This window comes from Maylandia zebra, linkage group LG3 (assembly GCF_041146795.1).
Source record: "Maylandia zebra isolate NMK-2024a linkage group LG3, Mzebra_GT3a, whole genome shotgun sequence".
Taxonomy (NCBI): Eukaryota; Metazoa; Chordata; class Actinopteri; order Cichliformes; family Cichlidae; genus Maylandia; species Maylandia zebra.
The window spans coordinates 1,966,207-1,988,011 of NC_135169.1; the positions used below are offsets into that span (position 1 = coordinate 1,966,207).

The window sequence follows — 21,805 nt, forward strand, 5'->3', positions numbered from 1 at the left end:
CAGGATTCTGTGGTAGATTTTGTGCAATTTGTAGTAAATTGTGCACCACAGACTTTGTAATTTACATTTGTGTCAATCATTTAAATCTTCTTCTCCTGAAAGTGAAACTCTTACAAACACATTTGTCATAACTTCAGTCTCAAACTGACACTGAGTCTCTTCAGTAAATCCAGCAGCTTTTTAACATCAAAAGACGTCTTTGAGCTGCTGCAGATGTTAGTAAATCTGACCCTAAAGGTTCCTTCTTCTTTAAAATTCAAACTTTGTAATGAAAGGATATTTTGAACAGGCTGTTCTCGTTTATATGACCTCCATAAAAGAACAGGGTTAGAACACATTGTGACGAAGTAAGATGTTTGTTTTGTAGTCCATCTTCTGCACAATGTAGTTTCAACGGGCGGACATCCGGTGTCACATCGCTCCTCTCTTTCCCTGAGTCCTTAGCAAATCTCCTTCCCACGATTTTCATCGAGGCCAAGGAAAAGAGTTTAGGAAAAGGAGATAGGCGCTACTTTTGAAATAACACCCCACGTGGTTACCTTGTGACGCTGAGTCACGTGACCTCGCAGCAACAAATCACAGCAGAGCCGGAAAAGGGGGCGGAGCAAAGTGTCTGTGCAGGAGAGGAGAGTCGAGCAGAGAGAGCTGCTTTTTTATGAAATCAACGGGAACCACGTGGGTCTCTGCTCCCTCATCTGTTCCCTGTTTGGAAAGAGTTCCAGCTTCATCACGGAGTTTCTCTCGGTTTGTGGGCTCATCTAAAGGTAAGCACCGAGCTAACTTTAATACGGGTTCAGTTTATGTTGAGTTTAGCTCTTTTCAGAATAATAGATTGCTTGGGATACACTGGAGTTAGACACACTGTAGAGTTTGTGATTGCTTGCAACATTATGAAATGGCGGTTGCTAGGGGGTAAGAATACATATAGAAAAATAGTCTTGGAGTATGAACAAAAGGATGGGGTGCAGGGCAGGAGAACAGCCAACCCCAGGACAGGAAGCCACAGGTACAAGCCTGGGGGAGGGAAATCAGCCGTTAGAATAGGATTTCATAGGATAATCTCCAGATGCATCTGTATTTTATTTTCTTCCAGCGCAAATAAAGACGTCAGATAAAATAAAGACACTGTTTAGTCTTAATGTTTATTACGTATTATACACGATCGTGGCGATCGTGGCTCAAGAGTTGGGAGTTCGCCTTGTAATCGGAAGGTTGCCGGTTCGAGCCCCGGCTCGGACAGTCTCGGTTGTTGTGTCCTTGGGCAAGACACTTCACCCGTTGCCTACTGGTGGTGGTCAGAGGGCCCGGTGGCGCCAGTGTCCGGCAGCCTCGCCTCTGTCAGTGCGCCCCAGGGCGGCTGTGGCTACAATGTAGCTTGCCATCACCAGTGTGTGAATGGGTGGATGACTGGATATGTAAAGCGCTTTGGGGTCCTTAGGGACTAGTAAAGCGCTATATAAATACAGGCCATTTACCATTTTACCATACACAAATGCAATAAGCAGCAGGTGCTATAGGCATCTGGAAGCACCTGTATATACAATTCTTACATGTGATTAACTAATAGTTACTCAGTGTCACTCTTTCTTTGCAAAACTAAGCAACTGAAAATAATCAATACTGCCTTAAAAGTGCACATATGTAATTGATATAATTACGTCACCACATCTGATTAGAGTAACATTAAGCAGTTTTATATTACACAGAACAACCACAACAGAGCCCTACAATTAATAACATCTAATATCAGCTAGTCTGACGATGAGCTGAACATCACTAATCATTACCGGTGCCTTTTTTGAGTCTCTCTGCTTTCCTCTCAATTTCTGTACATTATTTAAAAGTCTTAATAAAGTGAGATTTTCTCTATATTGGCAATGTACATCTCTGTTTAGAGCTGTTCGCACTAAAGTAAAAAGCACCATCACTTCATGCAGATACCCTTTCGGCGCCTGCTGCAGTCACAAGGCTGGAGCCGAACAAAAACACCCTGATAACGACTGTGTTTAATCTGTTCCTTCCCATTCCATGCAAGGCCACCTGGGTTGGCTGGAAGACTGTTTACTTAGCCTAGCAGGGCGAAGGACACTGTCACAGCTGAACTCTGGACACGCACACACATACATATACACTGATATGCACACACCCATCCCCCCTCCCTTTCCAAAGTTCTTCGATGCTTGTTCCCTCCAGAGGCGGAGGCAGACATTTGATACACCTGGGGCTTAGCCCTAAAGGGTAGTATGCATGTGGGATTGAGGGGGGGGGGGGGGGGGGTAGAAATGACTGAAAGATTAATAGCCCCTGTGTTGAGTTTTGTTCAAAAAGGAATGATGTCATGGTCCTGGGCCGTGTTGGCCCAGTATTCTTAGTTCTCTTGTATTTTTGTATTCAGTTCCCTGTTTAGGTTCTGTTTCCTGAGTTGCCCTGTTATGTTGTTCCCTGTGTGCTTTCCCTTTGTGACTCTCACCCCCTGTGTGCCCCTCTATGTATTCATGAGCCCTTGTCCCCTTTCGTGTTTTATTCCATGTTTTCCCCAGCCTGTTATGTCTGTGTTCTCCCCGTGCTCTCTCCTCCTGTCTGAACCTCTGTGTACTTCCTGTTTGACTCTGCCCGTCTCCCGTCAGTGTTATGTTCACCCCGCCCTGTCTCGTTATGGTTATCTGTGTCAGCTGTGTTCCCCGTGTGTTCCCACTTTCCTCGTTAACCCTCTGTGTATTTCTGTCTGCGTCTTCCTCTGTTCGGCGTCGCGTTCTCCCTCATGTTGTGTGTTACTCTCCCCGTGGTTCCTGGTACATCTCATGTTTAGTTTTTCCAGTTTAGTTCAGTACTGTTTTGTGTTTCACCTTTAAGCCAGCATTAAAACTGTGATCTTTAAGTTTATCCCCATGTCTGTGAGTCTGCATCTTGGGTCCTTCTCCTGCCTGCCACACAGCGACCATGACAAATGACTTCATATAGGGAACAATATACATCACATATGCAGGACACCTTAAACTAGTTTTTTAATTAAATGGCCTGTATCTGAATAGTCCCCCCTAGGGGACTAGTGAAAAGACCCCAAAGCGCCTAGACCCCAAAGCGCTTTACACACCCAGTCATCCACCCATTCACACACTGGTGGAGGCAATCTACAGTTGTAGCCACAGCTGCCCTGGGGCAGACTGACAGAAGCGAGGCTGCCATACCGCCTTCTGGCCAACATCAGTAGGCGGTAGGTGAAGTGTCTTGCCCAAGAACACAACAACCGAGTTGGAACAACTGGAATTAAAACTGGACTACAACAGTTTAAAATCAGGACTATTTAGGATTTAACCAAGACAGAACCAGAATCAGAACTAGATGATAGTAGCACTAAAAATCATCATAGACCTGCACTGCACTTTTTTTTTAATTCTACCAAAGATTGAGAAAAGTTTAGCTGTGTTGTGCAAACAAGCCTGCATAACTTAATAAATGTAGAATTTGAAAAATAACAAACCTAAAAAGAAACACTAGGTACGAGATACATGAGTACCTATGATACAGTGATACTTTTGGTAAACAACCATTTGACTACCATGTGTGTCTCACCTGCTCTTGTTCATCTCTGTTCTGTCCTCATTCTCCATCTCCCTCTCTCTCCCTCTCTGCTCCTCTTTCTCCCTCTTTGTTCTGACAATCAAGCCAAACACCAATATCATCAAATATACAGTTGAAACCAGATATTTACATACTCTTCAGATAAAAACAGATACACTTTTTAATTGTAACATCAAATCAGACTAAATTTCTTTAGATTGATGAATATAAAAAAACACATTTGTTAACTTTAAGAGTAAAGAGAGAAACTGTCTGTATTTCTTAATTGCAAATGGCACCAAATTGTATTCAAAATTGAGCCACACTTATGGAGCTCCACAATCCTTTTCCTGGTGTTTTGGTTGACATCTCTTGATTTTCCCATTTCAAAGAAACAGGCTCTGTGTTTTGCCTTATATACATCCAGAGCTGTGCCACCAATTTACTCACATGGACTCTACTAACCTATCAGAAGCTTCTTCAGCTCAGAATGGAATCGTCTGCAGTTTTCTTATTAATTAACAATAAACTTAGTGTATATGTACTCATAAATATGATGAAAGTGATAAAAAATAGAAAGCTCTGTCTCTCTTTATTCTGACATTTAATTAATTCAAAAGATATTTCAATATTTATTTATCCAAAACAAAACAAGTTTACTCTAAATTGATGTTGTACAGTAAAAAAATGTTCTTCTGTTTTCCACAAAATGTATGTAAATATCTGGTTTAAACTGTGAATATACTGCTGTGTATTGAAGTTCCTCTTGTTTTGCATAGATATACTGAACAACATACAAAGCATAATATATAAAATAACATCTACCTGAGTTTTTTCTTTGAAAGAAGCCCCTTATATCCATTCTTATATTTCAGTACATAACTGAAACCGATTTATTTAGCCATGGAGCCATGGAGGAGCTGAATCAGAGTGCAGCCTGTTGCTTTTACAGTATAACACTTGTAATGAAAGTACAGTAACGATAATTAGTGACAGAGCAGCTCGGGACGGCAAATTTGCTCAAACTATATAAAAGGTAGTCCCACTCCACCCGGTCGAATGGCCTTCTCAGCATCAAGTGACAGTAGGGCTTCAGGTGTAATCCTTTGAGGGAAGGTCATGAATTATGCTTAAGATGCGTCTAATGTTGAAGAAAGAGTGTCTGCCCTTGATAAAGCCGGTTTGGTCTGTGGAGATGATTGTTAGTAACACGACCTCTAAGCGCTGTGAAAAAATCTTTGCAAGAATTTTTGCATTGGTGTTTAGCAGTGAAATCGTCCAGTATGAGCTACATTTGAGAGGGTCTTTGTTCTTTTTAAGAATGAGTGAAAAAAACCCTTCTCTCATAGTTGGAGGGAGAGTGCCAGATGAATAGGACTCCAAAAAGACTGACAGCAGAAGTGGTGCAAGTTCGTTAGAAAATGTCTTTAAAAATCCATCTGGTCCAGGGGACTTGCCACTTTGCATTCCACCAATCGCCATCATGACCTCCTGGATAGAGAGGTCCCTTTCGAGTTCAGTAACCAGTTTTGGGTCAACTGTGGTTATACTGAGGTAACTAAGGAAACTGTCCATAGCAGACTCATCTTGGTGTGATTCTGCGGTATTATAAATAAGAGTAAAATTGTTGGAAGCAGGAGTTGATTTCTGCATGGTCTGTATGCTTTAGGCCCTGTTCATCAGCTATTTCAGAGATGAACTGTTTGGATGACTTTTGACATATATGATGTGCTAAGACACTGCCAATTCCCTCCTCATAGAAAGTACGTCTAGACTTTAGGATAGGTTGCTCCACTTGCTTTGTTGAAAAAAGATCAAATTTCATTTTGAGGGTCTGACGTTCTTTAAGGGTGCTTTCCGATGGTGAGTGACTGTAGTTTATATCTAACCGCAAAATATCATATAATAGCTGTTTCAAGTGCTCAGTATCAGCTTTTTTTCTTGCTACTGAAAATGAGATAATTTGACCCCGAAGATAGGCTTTCAGTGACTCCCATATGACTGAAAAAGACATCCCAGGGGTCTGGTTTGGTTCAAGAAAGTCTCTAATCTCAGATTTTCTAAAATTCATGAATGCTTCATTAGAGAGTAAAAGAGGATTAAAACTCCAGGGGCAGTATATGCGATTGGCAATAGGGATGTGCATTCTCATCACTAGGGGAGCATGGTCTGAAATAACAATAGATTGATAATTGCAAGTTTCAACCAGTGGAAGAGCACGTTTATCAATAAAAGAAAAAAATCTATCCGAGAGAATGTTTTGTGGACAGGAGAGTAGTAGGAGTATGCCCTTGATGAAAGGTTATGAAAACGCCAAAAGGCAACAATGCCGTGGGATTGGAAAAAGCATGTAATAATTTCTGCGGGTTTTGATTTAGGAGTATCCTTATTAGATCATTGGTCTAGGCTAGAAAGCACAGCTAAGATGAGATTGTGTGTTATCATACAGTGGGGCAAAAAAGTATTTAGTCAGCCACCGATTGTGCAAGTTCCCCCACCTAAAATGATGACAGAGGTCAGTAATTTGCACCAGAGGTACACTTCAACTGTGAGAGACAGAATGTGAAAGAAAAAAAAAAATCCATGAATTCACATGGTAGGATTTGTAAAGAATTTATTCGTAAATTAGGGTGGAAAATAAGTATTTGGTCACCTCAAACATGGAAAATCTCTGGCTCTCACAGAGCTGTAACGTCTTCTGTAAGACGCTTTTCTGTCCCCCACTCGTTACCTGTATGAATGGCACCTGTTTGAACTCATCATCTGTATAAAAGACACCTGTCCACAGTCTCAAACAGACTCCAAACTCCGCCATGGCCAAGACCAAAGAGCTTTCGAAGGACACCAGGAAAAGTATTGTAGACCTGCACCAGACTGGGAAGAGTGAATCTACAATAGGCAAGCAGCTTGGTGTGAAAAAATCAACTGTGGGAGCAATCATCAGAAAATGGAAGACATACAAGACCACTGATAATCTCCCACGATTTGGGGCTCCACGCAAGATCTCATCCCGTGGGGTCAAAATGATCATGAGAACGGTGAGCAAAGATCCCAGAATCACACGGGGGGACCTGGTGAATGACCTGCAGAGAGCTGGGACCAAAGTAACAAAGGTCACCATCAGTAACACACTACAACGGCAGGGAATCAAATCCCGCAGTGCCAGACGTGTTCCGCTGCTGAAGCCAGTGCATGTCCAGGCCCGTCTGAAGTTTGCCAGAGAGCACATGGATGATACAGCAGAGGATTGGGAGAATGTCATGTGGTCAGATGAAACCAAAGTAGAACTTTTTGGTATAAACTCAACTCGTCGTGTTTGGAGGACGAAGAATACTGAGTTGCATCCCAAGAACACCATACCTACTGTGAAGCATGGGGGTGGAAACATCATGCTATGGGGCTGTTTTTCTGCCAAGGGGACAGGACGATTGATCCGTGTTAAGGACAGAATGAATGGGGCCATGTATGGTGAGATTTTGAGCCAAAACCTCCTTCCATCAGTGAGAACTTTGAAGATGAAACGAGGCTGGGTCTTCCAACATGACAATGATCCAAAACACACCGCCCGGGCAACAAAGGAGTGGCTCCGTAAGAAGCATTTGAAAGTCCTGGAGTGGCCTAGCCAGTCTCCAGACCTCAACCCCATAGAAAATCTGTGGCGGGAGTTGAAAGTCTGTGTTGCTCGGCGACAGCCCCAAAACATCACTGCTCTCGAGAAGATCTGCATGGAGGAATGGGCCAAAATACCAGCTACTGTGTGTGCAAACCTGGTAAAGACCTATAGTAAACGTTTGACCTCTGTTATTGCCAACAAAGGTTATGTTACAAAGTATTGAGTTGTATTTTTGTTATTGACCAAATACTTATTTTCCACCCTGATTTACGAATAAATTCTCTACAAATCCTACCATGTGGATTCATGGATTTTTCTTTCACATTCTGTCTCTCACAGTTGAAGTGTACCTCTGGTGCAAATTACTGACCTCTGTCATCATTTTAGGTGGGGGAACTTGCACAATTGGTGGCTGACTAAATACTTTTTTTCCCCCACTGTATCTGCAATTTTTGAGAGTAAATTGACAAAGAAGTTTTCATCATCCCAGTTCGGAGCATAAATGCTGGCTAAAATTAGTCTGAGTCCATAAAGTTGGCCAGCAACAATAATATAATGGCCCATGGGATCAAATAAAATGCTTGATACAGCAAAAGGGATGCTTTTACCAATAAGGATATCCAATCCTCTTCAGAGTTAAAGTTGGAATGGAATGTTTGGCCAACCCAACTATTCTTCAGTCTATGTTGGTCTGCTATACAAAGGTGAGTCTCCTGCAGAAAAGATATGTCAGCGTTGAGATTTGAGGTGTATAAGAACCTTTTTGCGCTTAACAGGGTGATTCATAGACTTAATGTCCCAGCTTACAAAGTTGGCTGAATAACCAGTACGCTTCACCTGTTTGTTGACAGCAGCCATAGAGTTATCTAATCAGAGAACAACATTATGCATGAATATGCACCCCCAGACTCCGAAAGGAGAAAAAAAGAAGAAAGAAAGAAAATAGAAAAAATTCTGGCAGTGTCCCAAACCCTGTCACCATGTAGAACCCGGTGACCCTGAATCCCCATCTGAACAAGACCACACATTGGAATGCTGGCATTGGGGAAACACTAGGACCAAGAAAAAAAAAACAAAAGACAAGAAACAAAACTGGCAGCTGCCTGGCTATCACTCCGAATGAAATAACATAGCACCTTAATAAACACCTTAAGTAGTGCAAACGTCATTTATCCAGCCTTAACATGATGTGGTATTAACGAAGTACTTACACTGTCCACTAGAGCTGGGCGATAGAACGATAACGATATCTATCGCGATATAACTTTTACTCGATAGAGAAATTAAACTATCGCGATAGACCTCGCCGCTCTTGTCTTAAAAAAAAAAAAAAAAAAAAAAAGGTCAGCCAATCCAAATTAAGTAGCGCAGAGCCGAACCAAATCACAGCCACAGGGTCACGTCGCGTGGCTTGTTACGTACAGCACAAGTGCCAAGCCGCACATTGTGTGTTTGTTTGGGAAGCAGCCAGCGACCGTAATGGAGGAAATGAGTGTGCCGACTAGAAAAATCAACCGAGCGTGACCGAAGGTTACCGAAGAGAAAACAGATGATGGTTCCAATGCCGGAGAGATTGTCGAACAGAAGAGCCATAGAAGTTCCGTAGTGTGAAGGTATTTCGGCTATTTCAAGTCTGACAAAAAACAGAGTAGCGTGCACTGTAAATTGTGCCGAAAGCAAGTCTGGAAATACAATAATGTCACGGCTGCACAGCAGTCGTGTGGTGAATTGAGAAAAGGATCCAAGATGCAGGCACTGACTGGGGTGCAAGTGAAAATTTATTTGCAGAGGTGATAAAGTGACAAAACAGGAAGAGCAGAGCGGGGAGTAAACAAACCTAAACTGGGAAAACTAAAGAACAAAACTTAAACCAGACACTCACGGGACGAGGAGCGAAATGCACAAAGAGAGATGGCAGAGAGACACAGAATGAATACCAGGTAACAGAATAATGCAGACTGACATGGAGTTAAACAGACGACGCGACAGAGAGCACAGGAAAACACAGGGCTTAAATACACGGGGAGTAATCAGGGAATGGGCCACAGGAGGGAGACACAGCTGGGAGCAATAAGGCTAACGAGACAGGGGAGAGGTAAAACTGAACACACTGACATGAGACATGAACTTTCAGAATAAAACAGGAAACTAACAGACACAGAGAACCAGACCGGACACTGAACTTGACAGGCAGACTCATGAGCAGACACAATAACACCATGGACAGACAGAGGGAACACAGAGAAGTGGAAGCAGGCAGGCAAAGAACAGAAACCTAACAAATGGCAAAATCACAACAGAATACACACTCTGAATGAACAAAAGCATAAGGAACACAAAACACTGAGTCCTCAGACTCAGGACCATAACAAATAAACTGGTGCATGCGTCACACTGTGCGCCACGTTATTGTTTCGGTGAAATGAATTTCTACAATACTGTTACTGTTAATTCTACTCTCTGCAGTGTTTAAATGCTTACATATACACACAGTTACTGTCCCTCCACACATACGACTCGGTTCTGCTTCTATGCCCCAGCTTTGTTTACTTTTTCCCACCGAGGCTTCTAGACTTCTGATTGGCCAACATTTCTGCACGATTAGGAATCTAGCTCCACCTGCTGCTTTGGCAAGTTCATACCAGTGTTTTCCTTCATTTCTGCCTTTATGTGTGGACGGGATTATTTTTTAAAACGAAAACGGAAAATTTCCGTTTTCAAAAATACCCGTGTACGTGTGGACGTAGCCTCAGTCTCTGACTGGAAGCGCTAATTCGTCATTCAGCTTTTGTCAGACTAAAGTAACTGTTAAAACTGTTTGAAAAGCTAAGCTATACAACAAGGAGAGATTGAGAATTTCCTTTTAGTTCTCAGTTTATTTGATATTGACAAAAGTTAGTCAGTTTTGTCTGTTCTTCTGTAAAACAAACTAAGACTTATTTTTAGAATTAATATTTTGTTTCTAAGTGGAATTGACAATTTAGTAGTCTGTTTTGTTTGTTCTATTTTGAAACTTAAACACTTTAGCCGCTGCCTTTTGTGTAGTTTGCAATATTTGCCTTTATTTATCTGAAAAAGTCTCATGTTCCTTAAGTACATCTACCCTGTTGAACTTCATCCATCCATTCGCGTCCGCTTAATGGATGAACTTATTATGGGAAATAAATATTTAAATAAAAACAAGCTGCTGATTATTTCACATTTTACTTGTGAGCAACGGCACATTTAAATCTTACAAATATAGTCATTTGGCTTATATCGTGATATATATCGTTATCGCCTGGAATGAAAAAAACATATCGTGATATGAAAAAATCTTATATCGCCCAGCTCTACTGTCCACCAAACCCTGTGTCTTGCGAAGCCTCATCATCTGCGACTGGCTAGAAACAAGTCAGTCAGGAGGGGAACTTCACCCGGCAGTTTCACTTGGTAAGATGACGTTTTTCACGTACACCATTGCCTTCTCTGGATCCAGAAACTCCTTACTCTCGCCCCTAAAAGATATACGCAGTCTCTCTGGAAACATTATTCCATAGCGGACATCTTGACGCCCTCGAAGCAGGTTCCTCACGTCCTTAAAAGCAGAGCAAGCTATGGCAATGCTCGCGGTGTAATCAGGAAAGATGGCAACTGACACCGCTCCCGGGCCTGCCGTAGCACAGTGACGCAGGCTTGGTAGTAATGGAGTTTGGCGATGATAACTTGAGGTTTCCCGTTAGATCTTCTGGGAGCAAGGTCTCTATGTGAGCGGTCCACCAGGATTTCTTCATCCAGTTGCAGAACATCTTTCAATAGAGTAGAAACTGAGCTGGTCGAGCTGGAACTGGCATCCTCCGCAACACCCACAATACGAATATTGCACCTCCGCATTCTTGACTCCATAGCTCCATTCTTTTCTTTTAAGCAAGCCAGCTCAGTCTGTAATCCTGCAGCCGTCTCTTGGAGGCTGACAACCTTGTCCGACCATAATGATAAACCCTCTTTCAGGTCGCTAGTAGCGGACTTGACGTTGTTAATTTCGGAGCGGACTGCTGCTGTGTTGTTAGCAATCTCCGTCTTAACTTCTCTTAGTTTGTACTTGAGGTAGTCGAAATCCTCTGCAAGCGGACTTGTCAGTACTCACCTGATAATCGTGGAGATATCATCTTTCAGAGAGGAGAGGATGTCCGATTTCAGACCTTCATACTCCATTGTGTTTCCTGACTGCGAGCTAGGCGACAAGCTAGGCGACAAGCTAGGCGACAAGCTAGGCGACAAGCTGGGCGACAAGCTGGGCGACAAGCTGGGCGACAAGCTAGGCGACAAGCTAGGCGACAAGCTCCCACTTGCTTAAGTATAAGTATGCCGGCCCCTCGGGTTTAGATGCCCTTCCGGTTGTAACCACTGGTCCGTTTTTCCCCGTCGGTCACAGGTGTTAGGGGGAGTGATAGTTCGTTTAAATTATCCTTTAAAAGGGGCTTGGAATTGTTAAAATATAAGCTAGACAGGCGTGAGCCCAGTTCAACATGCCTTACTCCATTGTCGGCTCAGTAGCGCCCCCGAAGTCAGCGTACTTCAACAGCTCCTGAATGAAGTCTTCGGCTGCTCTCCTCGGTGTCTGTTCACAGTTTATTGTGATCACGTTGAGAGAAGGTTGAGAGGGTGTTTGGAAAAAAACACCAACTAATCATTAGCTCAGCATGCTGGGAGAAGTTGATGGTTTGCTCGCTTGTTCAATTATTTCCATTTTACTTTGACTGCAGATGTAACCAGACATATTCCAGCAGGATTTGTAAAAAGCATTTTAACAGACACACAAAGCTGGAAAAGTCTTCATAGTCTTTTTTCTTTAGGTCACGAGCAGTTGTCTAAGCATTTCACTGCATATCGTACTGTGTATGACTGTGTATGTGACAAATAAAATTTGAATTTGATTTGAATTTGGTGAACCTCTCGGCTTGTGATTGGGAGCGCATGCTCCCGTCTACGATGACATTTGTACGTGCTGCTGAACCCTTTAAGGTTTAAGATTTAGGGCAGTGCTGCTGTCTGTTCACCTTGTTGACTCTTGAAACCGACGCCTTTGCTCTCGAACTGCATTTGTCTTCTGGGAGACATTGATTGTCCTCGAAGCTTGTTCTTTAGTGTAAGATATACATGGGGATGAAGCTGAATAATATTCAACCAAAACACAGGCTCGGTGTGGTTCCAATTATGTTAATCTATCATTTTGTTCTGGCCGCTGTGCCGTGGTGGACATTGATCCAGTTCCGTAGTCACCTGTAATAACAGACTGAGACAATATCATTTTCATCACTGCTCAATAACACTTTCCCTCTCTTATTCTTCTATCCACATTTTAACACATCTCTTTCCATCACTTCTTACAGACACACACAAACACACTTCTCTTTACTGCATTCCTCAGTTTCTACACACTTCATACTCCATGTTTTCTGTTCCATATTTCTGAAAGAGGAAAAAAAGAATCATGCAATCAAAACCTGGATCCCAGCCGTACTGGTGAGCTCAGTGCTCTTACTATAGTAAAGTGAGAAAGTGATATTTCTATAACTAATGTGATATGATTAAATATGTGATTAATACATGAGAAGAAAAATCTGCCTCCACAGCACCTACTGGCCAGTGGACACTCTTTCACTGATGAGGATGTACACATCCTGGACAGGGAGGAACGCAAGTTTGAGCGTGGCGTCAAGGAGGCCATCTACATGAGAAGGGAAAGATCATCTCTGAATCGCGGAGGGGGACTAAGGGGACATCTTTTGCCATCTTACAATGCTGTGATTGCAGCCATTCTCCAACTCTCTGTGAATGGTACTCATGGCCATTGACCAGTGGTCTTTGATCAGTGGTCATGAGAATTTACATAATTATGATGAAGGAACTGACCTACCAGCCCATTGTTCCTTCAGTGGTTCTAGTTACTGTTTATAAGATTGGGGAAACCTGCAGTCAGCTGAGACTGAAGAAGTCACTTGGATGAGTGACGAAACGTTTCTCCCACTGAAAACGCTACGTCCAGATGAACAGAATCAACTTTTCAAGATTTACTTACCTGGATGATTGAGCATGCATCAAGAAGAATTTAGAATGGATTACCTTGCTGAATCCTTTTAGACAAGGGACTTAGGACTTACTATCTAATCGTGTCCCACATAGATGATGTTCTCCAGTGCCCACTGTAATGTGGAGAAGCTCACTTTACGATTTTTTGATCAGTAACAAGACAGAACCAGACGTGGAAGCTGCGGGATGCTGGACGGGCTCAGCTGAACCTCTAGCTGTCATGGCAGGATGCTGGATGGGCTCGGCTGAACATCCAGCTGGCATGGCAGGGCGAGCAGGTGCGAAAACCTCTGGCTGAGGCATGGCAGGTGACGGCATGGCAACCACAGACGGCAGGGCGGGCTCTCCAGAGCACTCAGCAGGAACTGATGGCGGAGCGGGAGCTGTGAAGTGCTGGAGTGGTTCGCCTGAACCCCCAGCAGACACTAGAAGAGTCTACACAAACTGCTCAATGACCCCCATGGAAGCAGCAACAGGCTCTTCGGGAGGTCCAGAGCAAAGTTAGTCCTCCAAATCAGCCTCTGGATCCAACCTGGCCTGGGTCTCAGTCCCACAGGGGCTTTGCTGAGCCTCACGGCTAGCATCTCCAGTGAAAACAGTCTTGAAGCCTGACTTCTTAGAAGCATGGGTCGTGGCATGATCAATACACAGAGATGCTAGATAATTGTGCAAAGGGATAAGATGTTCTGTGGAAGACTTGGGCAGTAACTTGTCAGTCTTAGTCCTTTCATGAACATGAACAGTCTCTTCATAACCGGGCCAATGAACTGGCAAATCTGTGTTGATTTTAGCTTCCTCCTTAGAAAAAACACACGGAACACAGTCACCCACCTCATGCTGCTGTAAGCCGCGGTGATGACGTGGACACCGCCTCCTCCTGGAAGCCACGGTTGTGGAAGCTGGCGCTGTCATGGCTGAGGTGAATGTGGTGCTAGAAGCAGCCACTGGTTGTGTCAAGGAAAATGCAGCACTTGTCTGCTGCTGCGTCGACATGGACCTGGAGACAGGCGGGAGGCTCAACACGCCAACTTTAATTCCTGTAGCTGGTGTAGGGAGAGCTGCATCACACAGGGGCTGGAGTGATCCAGTCTGCATGTTGAGGGGCTTGCTGCTTTGACGGTGAATGGGAAACTCCTCCAGTTGTAGCCAGTCTTTGTGATGCTCCGATAAGCGCTCCACAAAAAACAGGTTGGCAGCAATAATCCGACATAGCTGGACCCGAATAGATTCTTTCTCCACCTCCTCCCCTTGAGCAGAGAAGATAATCCAAAATCCATGGAGCTGTGTGACGTGGACACTGTTAAGCGTTCAAATATTGAGGAGGAATACAGGAGGGATTCAAAATCACAACACTTGTCCAGGAGGGTTAGATCAAATGATGATTTTAATAAACACACGTGTGGGGGGATGAACACTGTCACACACTCAGCGTCAATCTCCGCCCAATAATACACAAGCAGTTGTTTTTATAGCATCACGGTATTATTTATGATGCCCCCTCATGCGTCAAGCAGATACAACCCATATGGAAAAGAAATAGTAAAAACTTATATGATTTACTCATGAAAGTGGCCACTTTCATGAGTAAATCAAAATTATTATTTTGATAAATTTTGATAAATAAATAAATTCTCCATTTGTAAAATAATTTTAGAATTCCACATTAACAGAGTGAGTTTCGAAATGTTTTTTAAAAACCTCATTACATTTCAACCATTACCATCCTAGGGGCGCTAGGATGGTAATGAGGTGCTTGAAATGTTGTAGGTGGCTGAGTTTATACTGCTACCATTGAGACTGATCGGGACTCCGTCTTTGTGGATCTATGGAAGCTTCAAAGGTATTGTTGTCACTGAGGAGTTTAGTCATGTTTATTTGCTCTGCTTCTTTTTGTCAGGCATAAAATACATATATATATACTATACTATATACATATATATATCTTTTTGTGTCCCAGCTGAGTAACAGGAGAAGAGTCTGGTGGTGCAGCAGAGGAACAATTTCAGCCCTTTGGACTCAGCTCAGCCACTACAGAGGAAACAATGACTCCAACACAAAAGGTGAGAAGAACATCACAGTTACACTGTTATTGAAACTGTGTGTACAGCTGGTCGGTTTTTAAAAACCTGTTAACAGCAGCTTTATCTTTTCCATCCTGGGCTCCTCCATATGTACAGAATCTACATTCACAACTAAAAACCACAGAAGTTGCAAGAAAATACAAAGATCATATTTTCTCTACATACATTGAAACAACAATATCATCAGTTGAACTAATTTTTTTTTCTGAAGTAATAGAGATTCATTGATGATCAATATTTCTTCAATAGTGTCATTTTGTACAACTCTCATTGTAGCACATCATTGTAATGTGATACTATCACCAGAAGGTGGTGGTAACACACCTACAATGTGTTTTTTTGTCATGTCTGATTCCACCAATTTCAGTTTGTTCCACGACTGCATTTCACTCACTGCCTGTCTTTGTATCTCTGTCACTGCAGGACCAACATGGAGCAAGAAGTCAGCGCTCTCAGGAGGCCGACAAACCTCACAGAAGAAAGGGAGAGAAAACCTACAGCTGTGATGAGTGCGGGAAGGATTTTACCCGGGCTGGACACTTAAAACGACACCAACTCATCCACAGTGGAGTTAAAGCGTACAGTTGTGACTTGTGTGGAAAGTCTTTTACCCAGGCTGGAAACTTAAAAACTCACCAACTCATCCACAGTGGAGTTAAACCTTACAGCTGTGAGTTGTGTGGAAAGTCTTTTACCTTGGCTGGACCCTTAAAAACTCACCAACTCATCCACAGTGGAGTTAAACCTTACAGTTGTGACTTGTGTGGAAAGTCTTTTACCCAGGCTGGAGACTTAAAAAGACACCAAATCATCCACAATGGATTTAAACCTTATAGCTGTGACTTGTGTGGAAAGTCTTTTTCCCAGGCTGGAGACTTAAAAAGACACCAAATCATCCACAGTGGATTTAAACCTTACAACTGTGAGTTATGTGGAAAGTCTTTTACCTGGGCTGGAGACTTAAAAAGACACCACACCATCCACCGTGGAGTTAAACCTTACAGGTGTGAGTTTTGTGGAAAGTCTTTTACCTGGGCTGGAGACCTAAAAAAACACCAACTAATCCACAGTGGATTTAAAGCACACAGTTTTGAGTTGTGTGGTAAGGCTTTTGCTCTATATAGCAACTTACAGAGGCATCTAGTTACCCACTCTGGAATTAAAGCGTACAGCTGTGACTTGTGTGGAAAGTCTTTTAAATCTCCACATCAGCTGAAAAAACACCAACAGATCCACACAAGAAAGTAACTCACTTACTGTGAGTATGTATTTACACTCAACAAAAATATAAACGCAACACCTTTGTTTCTGCTCCGATTTGACATGGGATGGACATAAAGACCTAAAAGTCACTCCAGATACACAATATTACCATCCCTCCCAAACATTGTTCACAAATCAGTCTAAATGTGTGATAGTGAGCACTTCTGCTTTGCTGAGATAATCCATCCCACCTCACAGGTGTGCCACATCAGGATGCTGATCTGACATCGTGAGATATGTAGATAGATAGATATGTATATCAAGTTTATTATTTTTCCTTTTAGGGATTTTAATTCTCTAAAATGTTATCCCTGTTACATTTTATTCTTTGTTCCCATAGGACACAGTAGTGTTTAGTAGTTGTATTCATTTTATGTGTTACCTAAGTTAAATTTCAATCCTTCATTCATATTTAATCTTTTGCTGTGGTAAAATCTTCTCTTAAATCATTTTCTCCCAAAACTGCAAATATTTTCACAGCAGTTGCTCTTAAATCCTCCAAAATGAACTAAATCTGTCCACCAGCTTTGAAACAACACCTGCTGTGACTTTATGTCCAGAAAAAAGAAACTCAAGCTAAACTGGTTTTGGGCTGTACTTTCATATAATGCCAGTTTGTACCAGAACATGAAGCAGTGAGTCAGTGTAACATTTATTTAATTAGGCAAAGACCACATTCATATTCACAGTGGCAGCAAAGAAATGTTGAAAGTTAAAAACAGCAGCACACATCAGGACCATTTTAAAGATCACAGGTGACTACTTTTACTTAATTCAAATTCTTTCACATTTTTGGCTCCTCCTTTCACTTTAGTGTATTTACTGTATCCTTGAAGTCCACATGTTGTTTTTTAATGAATTCATTTTGATCCACGTGTTCTGCAGCTGTTTTCCTGTTGATTTGAAGTTTGTATTATGAAATCCTGATAATGTTAAAGCGTTAGTTATATTTGATGAACTCTGTAACGTTTGTCTTATTAAACAGTGTAACTGCTCCTGAAGGTTTTTCATGTTCGAAGTAGAATGAAGGGCCATGCTCCAACTGATGTTCAGCCAGTATTTTAATCTTCTTTTCACCAGCAAACACCGTGAAAAACTGGTGAAATGATCAATGAAAAACACGGATATTACATCAGGAGAACAAAAATTACAACTCAAATAAAACATGCACACAAAGTAAATGCACCAACATACCGTGTGCGCCTTTCTACTGAACATTCATGAGCAATTGTAGTCCATATCTTCAATATTTCCACCTTTTACACAAGCCAGCATTCTCTTTCTGGCTCGAGCCTTCAGTCTCTGGTGACATGTGCGTTTAATTGAGCATCACCCCAAAGCATGCGCACCACAAAGCGTCACACTCAGGCCCACCAGTAGGTGGCGACAACACAACATGAATCCAGATTAAACACCAAATGTTGAACATTGCAATTACATAATAATTACATTTCAATGCGACAGCTACAAACAGTTTGGTGTGAAAAATGAAGAAATGGTCTCAGAACAAGTAGTTTGAGCCCTGATTTCTGATTCAAACTAATTTAACTGTTTTCAGTGGTACATGTGGAGGTTTATCACAGGAGGAGACACACCGACACATATTTCCTTTCAATTTGGTTTTCTACTTGTTTTCTATCTTTTTAGTTAATTAACTGATTTTAATTCTCAGATTTTGCCACCTAATTCATTATTTCCAAAGATATGCACGTGGCACAGTAACAGTATCTTTAGCAGTAGCTTGGGACCTGATGGTAAATGTTTACTTTGTCTCTCTGAGATTTACTGATAGAAAACTTTGCAGAGAGAACAACACAGTATGAACAGTCTTCTCACAGGTACTGATAAAGAAACAAATATAGAGTTTCTCTTAATTTTGCTTCAGTTTGTTTTCTTTAATCTTGAGCTTCACATGTTAAGTTTACAGATGGTGAGCTTAAGTTGCCAGAATGTAATGTTCCTACAAAAATACAGGCTAAGTGTGTACCCGTGTTAGTGATTTAACTGAGGCAGCTCAACAAAGCCAGTTCTTCTTTGTATTAATTGACTTGACAAAACCAACAAACCCAGGTGAGAGATAAAGGGTATCACAACAGTGGTTATCTGTTTTCTCTTATTTTGATCTAATACAGGGGACATTAAAGTCACTTTAGCAAAATGTATTTTAATAGTTGAACGTTATTGGCAATAGCTGTTACGGCCCTGGCCGTCTAGAGTTTGTTTCTGTGCTATGTCTTTAAGTATCTACAGGTCCTTCCTGATAGGAGAGCTGGCGGTGGGTTATTGGTCCCCTCATCATGTGGCTGTTTTTAAAACATCCCTCACCAGCAGTTGTTGGCGACAGCAGGTGACAGCAGCAGCAGACCCATCCTTGGCCTCCAAACTTTGTGACATTCGTGTGTGTGATCCTTAAGACCTACAGAGCTTTGGACATAGTATGTAGACACATTTTCACTTGTAAATAGTAAACTGTAAATAAGCACTGAAGCAGAAGAGGAGAGCTGCCTTAATATTCTCCTGTTTATTTCAGTTAGGGAGTTAAGTGTAGCATGTGTCCTTTGTTTGGTTTATGTTTCACATAGGGTTTAGACAGCACCTCCTTTCCTGACTTAGCTTGTTTTGTTGTTGCTTTTTTTGGGGGGGGGCGTGTTATTTCGGGCTTTGTTCATCCCAGAGTAAAGTTTTTCAGTGTAGACACAAATGAACCACCGCTCACTTCAAAGATTGGCTTCTGACTATGGTTTTTGGAACCAGGGTGGGGTCACTTCCTTTCCAACCCTTATGTTATGTTTCTGTACCCCTAGACTGGGGCGTAACAATAACCTACAAATATGACTGATTGGTTCTCTTATTTGAGCCCTGTGAGCTGAAAGTCACCATATTTTCATCAATCAACAAAATGCAGTGAATGAACAAAAGATAAATCAATAAGTGGTGTAAACACCTTTTGCCTTCAAAACAGCATCAATTCTTCTAGGTGCACTTGCACACAGTTTTTGAAGGTAGGTTGTTCCTACCAGCTTCCTCACATCCTTCTCTCTCTTCATGTAAACCCAGACACACTCGATGATGTTCAGGGTTCTGTGGTGGGCTGTACTATCACTTCCAGTACTTCTTGTTCTTCTCTACACTGAAGATAGTTCTTAATGACTGACTGTATGCTTGGGGTCATTCTCCTGCTGCAGGATAATTCAAATTCACTGAATCATCATTTGAATAGAGACAAATACATTCTTACTGCTCAGTTGCAGCTGCGGGTGACACGGGAAATTTTTACCTGCAGAAAAAATTGTTGCTGCAAGAAGAACAGAGTGTAATCAGTGTTTATTAGTGGTGTCCTTTGGTGTACTGCAGTGCTTAGGATGACGTTTTACTTCAGTGCAGTTCAGTGATGGATGGAGGGAATTTTATTGTAGTCACAGAGATCCATAACAGGGAGCAGGAAAAGAGTTCCACTGGATCACAATAATAAAGTCTAAGAGAACAAGATGTATTTAATTTTATCCAATCCAAACCATCTTTATTTATAAAGCACTTTAAAATACCCAGCACAGGACCAAAGTGCTATACAGTAAATCAGAATCAGAAAGGGTTTTATTGCCAAATGTTGAGCAGGTTTACAACATTAGGAAATTGCTGCGGTGCTTAGTGCAAACATACTGTCATAAATAACGCTTAAATAGACATGAGAAAAAAAACAAGAATAAGAATTAAAAGTGCTAAGTAGATAGATATATACATGAGTGCAGGTGGTGATCAGTGCCAAACATGGAATGATGCAGTGAACACAGCGTAGGGTCATGTGTTAGTGGCGGGGACAGTCATACGGTTATTGTTCATGTGTCCAACAGCAGAGGGGAAGAAACTGTTCTTATGGCGAGAGGTTCTGGTGCGAATGGACCGGAGCCTCCTGCCTGAGGGGAGCAGGTCAAACAGACTGTGTCCAGGGTGAGAAGGGTCAGCTGTGATCCGAGCTGCACGCCGCAATGTCCTGGAGGTGTACAGGTCCTGCAGAGATGGGAGTCTGCAGCCAATCACCTTCTCAGCAGAGCGCACAACACGCTGCAGTCTCTGTTTGTCCCTGATAGTGGCTCCAGCGTACCACACGGTGATGGAGGAGGTGAGGATGGACTCGATGATTGCAGTGTAGAATTGCATCATCGTCCGTGTTGGCAGGTTGAATTTCTTCAGCTGCCTCAGGAAGTACATCCTCTGCTGGGCTTTCTTAATGACGGAGGTGATGGTGGGCTCCCACTTCAGGTCCTGGGTGATGGTGGTACCTAGGAAGCGGAATGAGTCCACAGAGGTGATGAGGGTGTCAGTCAGGATGATGGGGGGGAGTGGGGCTGTGTGCTCCACTGTCTTCTGGGCATTCAGCACCAGGTTGTTGTGGCTGCACCAGGACACCAGACGTTCAACCTCCATCCTGTAGGCAGACTCATCCCCGTCCGAGATGAGTCCAATAGCGGTGGTGTCATCTGCAAACTTGATTAGCTTGACAGACTGGTGGGTGGAGGTGCAGCAGTTGGTGTATAGGGAGAAGAGCAGAGGAGAAAGAACACAGCCGTGAGGGGAGCTGGTGCTGATGGTCCGGGAGTCCGAGACATTCTTTCCCAGCCTCACATGCTGCTTCCTGTCCGTCAGGAAGTCAGTGATCCACCAGCAGATGGGATCAGGCACATTCATCTGGGAAAGCTTGCCTTGGAGATGGTCTGGAAGGATGGTGTTGAAGGCAGAGCTGAAGTCCACAAACAGGATCCTGGCGTAGGTTCCTGGGGAGTCCAGATGCTCCAGGATGAAGTGTAGGGCCATGTTGATGGCGTCATCTACAGACCTGTTGGCTCTGTATGCAAACTGCAGGGGGTCCAGGAGGGGGGCCGTGAGGGTCTTGAGATAGGAGAGAACCGGGCGCTCTAATGACTTCATGACCACAGATGTCAGAGCCACGGGTCTGTAGTCATTTAGTCCAGTGATCCTAGGTTTCTTGGGCACAGGGATTATGGTAGAGGACTGAAGCAGGCAGGCACATGACATGTCTGCAGTGAGGAGTTGAAAATGCCAGAAAACACTGGGGCCAGCTCGTTTACACAGTGTCTGAGGGTGGCAGGAGACACACCATCTGGGCCGGGAGCTTTTCGAGCATTCAGACTCTTAAACTGCTTCCTCACATCTGCTTCATGAATATGAAGAGTTGTGGTGGGAGGAGGTGGTGTGA

General features: G+C 42.8%; 1 protein-coding gene across 3 annotated transcripts in view; it reads left to right on the plus strand.

Annotated features, from left to right (window-relative positions):
• The first annotated feature begins 548 nt into the window (after positions 1-548).
• LOC112430923 (uncharacterized) overlaps positions 549-21,805 on the plus strand; it is a 40,610-nt gene continuing 19,353 nt past the window's right edge. The window contains exons 1-3 of one of the 3 annotated variants that reach the window (XR_013094865.1): positions 549-764; positions 15,204-15,306; positions 15,751-17,585. The gene's annotated coding sequence lies outside the window, so the exon portion shown is untranslated. Of the gene's footprint in view, positions 765-8,593; positions 15,087-15,203; positions 15,307-15,750; positions 17,586-21,805 lie in introns of those variants that run through there. The other 2 variants (XR_013094866.1, XM_076878477.1) reach the window with 2 other exon arrangements.